The following is a 3536-nucleotide window of genomic DNA, read 5'->3' as shown; positions in this document are numbered from 1 at the left end:
GAGCACCATAGAGCAGTGCGGGGAAGCAAAGGGCTGGAGTGGAGGGTACAGAGGTGAGAGCTGAGAAGGAATGGACTTGACCCCTAACTGGATCTATGCATGCATTCCACGAGCATTTATAAAGCACCTACCACATGCCAAGACGCCGTTGAATGAGCAAATTACAACAAGAAGCGGAATAGACTCAGCCTCTACTCCCCAAAACTGGTCTTCCAGTGCAGAGGACAGAAAAAAACTAAGAGGAGGAATAAGCAAGTGGTGAGACAGAGCCTGGGACTTGGGGAGGAAAAACTTCAGAAAAGATGATCAGGAAAGGCCTCCCTGTGGAGGTGGCATCAGAGCTGAGAACTGAGTGAGAGGAAGGACTTGGGAATTTCTGGAAGAGAAGTCTTCCAGGTGGACAGAGCTTGCGAGGGCTAAGGCCCTAAGACAGGAGTAAGCTTGGTGTTTTTAAGGGATAGCACAGGGGCCAGTGGGGCTGGAGCTGAGTGACAAAGGGAGAATGCGGATGGAGCTGGAGACATGCTTGGGGCCAGATCATGTCAGACTTTGTAGGGAGCAACTCAAAGCCTGGGTTTTATGTTCAAGGCAATGGGAAACCACTGGAGGGTTTGAAGCAGGTGGTGGCCTGATTTGATTTGCAAGATCCCTCTGGTTCTGGATGGAGAATGAATTGGACACAGGAGTGGAAGCAGGGAGATCAGGGACAGAGGCTGGGCTATTGTCTCAAAGAAGTGTCAGGACCTTGCGTTAGGATGGAGCAGCTGGGGTGAAGAAGACAGATGGGTGCGGGGTACCTTGGGAGTTCAGTCAGTGGGACTGACCAGAGATTAAATACAGACGTGTATGAATGATAAAGGCTATGAGGGACTCTGAGAGGGCTTTTAGGGCTTTAGGGGTGTCATTTACTAATATGGGGAAGAGTGGAGAGGAGAGGAAATGCTTCCAGCTTCGAACAAAGTGGGTTTGAGATGCCCGTCAAACGTCTAAGTAGAGATGTTGAATGGACAATACACTCTGGACTTCGGGGAGAGGTAGAGTTTGGGAGTCATCCGCCAACAAGGGGTGGGTCAAACCTTCGAACTAGATGCGATCACCTAAGGAGAGTGTGCAGATGAAGAGGCGAAGGGAGCCATTTAGAGGCTGGGGAAACTGGGAGGATCCAACAGAAGAGACCGAGAAGGAAAGTCAGACGAGTGTCATATCACGAAACCAAGAAAGTGAATGTTCCAAAATCTAGGAAGTGCTCAAGCACATGGGACCTTGCTGATGGGTCAAGGAAGATGGGACTGAGAAGTGACTGTTGGATCTGACAAGATGGAGGTCACCGGTGATCTTGCCAAGAAGGGTGTTGGTAGCCAGGTGGTGGCGAAAGGCTCATTAGGGAGTTAAAGAAAGAATGGTTGTGGGCTGACTTCCAAGGCCTTGTTGAGATCAAAGATGCGCTTGGGTAAATGAGATGGGATGACAGCAGATGGTGGACAGAAGTGGAATGGCTTGACACCGGGATTCCAGCATTATTGTGTGTCAAGGCCAAAGACGTTATCATGGTTGAGGTCAAGGTTATCATGGAGGACAAGACTGTTAGCACCTGGGAGGTCAACACCATGTGTGGTGTTGGCTATACCATCCATGGGGGTGGGGTGGTCATCAAGGACAGCCACCACCAAGGTCATTCCAAGGACTAGGAATAGAGAGAAAGCAGAACCAGGAAATACAGTCCTCGATAGTTGAGGGGACACAAGGTAACATTGCCAATGACCACCCCATGAGCAGTATTGGTAGATTGAGCAAAGCCGACTCAGGAACAATATGGGGATACCGCCCTCTGTGATACAGCACACAGTGGCCTTATTTACCAACCCAGGGGCCCCGGCAGGAGGAATACATGTCAGAAAAGATAATGTGTCCACTCTGGGGCCCAGGGAGCAGCAGGTGCCTGAGGGACAATTCAAATAGAAGCACCGAGGAAATGGCTGAGTATACAGATCCGAGGTTCAAAATCCTGATTAGGCAGAAGATAAAACTCCAGAGTCATCAGTATTGGAGTGGTTACTAAAAACAGAGGGCTGATTGCTTCTCGGCCTCTTGGCTAAGATCAAGTGTAGTATCTGTTCTTATCAGTTTAAAAACAGAGGGCTGAGACCAGGTGGAAGGAGAAATGAGGAGGGCTGAGTACCAGCCCTAGGAGTGAGGGAGGGTGGCATGTCAGGAGTGAGGCCCTTGTTCTAGTTTTGGGTGGTGGCCATGCAGTTACCAAGGTGAAGTTACCAGTTACCAAGGTGAAGGAGGCGAGGGGGGGGGGGGCAGGTTGGCAGATGGAAGTCAAGGGCTCATCTGGAGCACACTCAAGCTGAGTCACCTGTAGACTTCCACGTGGAGATGTCATGGGGTAGCCACACATAGAAGTCCAGAGGTCAGCCCCTGGTTGGGAGTCAGAATAAGGTTTGCTGGGTTTCCAAGTCATAGCACTGAATGAATCGGGATTCTCAGGGAAGCAAGGGAGAGAGAAACAGAGAGAGGAGATGGACAGACAAGACATCCAGACAGGCAGACATCCAAAGTCTAGGCCATGGGCCCACCAACATTTCACTAACATCTACATGGGGTTCTCCAGCTTTTCTCCAGTGGCCAGTCGTAGGCGGGCAGAGGAGAGTGTAGTGGACGCTGAGAGCGACAGTGAAATGCTGCCGAGAGTTCAAGCAGGACCACGACTGAAATTGAAATGTCCGTTAAATGTGGCAGCTCAGAGGCCTCGCTGATGCCCTTGGGGGAGCTGACTGCAGTGGGTGAAGGAAAAGGGCCGGTGTGGGGCAACTCCTGCCCCACGCTTTTCTGAGAAGGGAGGAGAGAGATGGGACTGTAGCTGGGGGCAAGATGGGGTCAAGGGAGGGATCTTTTCCTGGGATGGGAGAGGTTTGCATGCAGGCTGGAAGGACCCAAAAAGTTTTCAAAAGGTAGCCATCCTTCCAACATGTTAAAAAGTACCGCCTTAGAGACGGGTGGGGCGAGAGGGAGACAGACAGGTGCAGAGAGGGGGACAAGGAAGAGAAGAATCGTGTACCCACTGGGTCATTCATTCATTCATTTATTCATTAAGAAAACCTTTAATAATAGCTGCCCATTTAATCTTTAATAACAGCTATGAATCACGGGCCTGGCGCTGCCATAACAGCTTTTCAAAATTCCCCCAATCCTCGTGGGGCCCCGTGAGGAACATGCTGTCAGTGGCTTCGTTTACAGAAGAGAGGACCTGAGGAGGCGGCAGGTGTCTGAGCAGGAAGTGGAAGGGCGAGTGCAGAGGTGGGGGACAGACAGGGAGGGGCTCTGCAGCAGGGAAGGCTGGAGCAGGGGCTGCTGAGGGGCCCTGGAGGGAAAGCGGCAGGAAGCGGGACAGATGGCTGTGGGTGGCAGGAGCTGAGGACGCAGAGATGACTCTGGGCTCCTGGCAGCAGTCCCAGTGGGCGCTAATGAGAGCAGAAGAAAAACATGTTTGCGGGCTGTGAGGACAAGGTGGCGGGTTTGAGGCACCCGTG

The 3536-nt window shown here is 51.7% G+C and overlaps 1 pseudogene; it reads left to right on the top strand.

Moving 5' to 3' along the window:
- The first annotated feature begins 2072 nt into the window (after positions 1-2072).
- Positions 2073-2187, top strand: LOC118986083 (uncharacterized; annotated as a pseudogene).
- Positions 2188-3536: the final 1349 nt, after the last annotated feature.

The sequence above is a fragment of the Sturnira hondurensis genome, unplaced genomic scaffold (assembly GCF_014824575.4).
Source record: "Sturnira hondurensis isolate 20B ecotype Veracruz unplaced genomic scaffold, ASM1482457v3 Scaffold0004136, whole genome shotgun sequence".
NCBI classification, from domain to species: domain Eukaryota; kingdom Metazoa; phylum Chordata; class Mammalia; order Chiroptera; family Phyllostomidae; genus Sturnira; species Sturnira hondurensis.
This window is presented reverse-complemented; position numbering and strand designations above follow the sequence as displayed.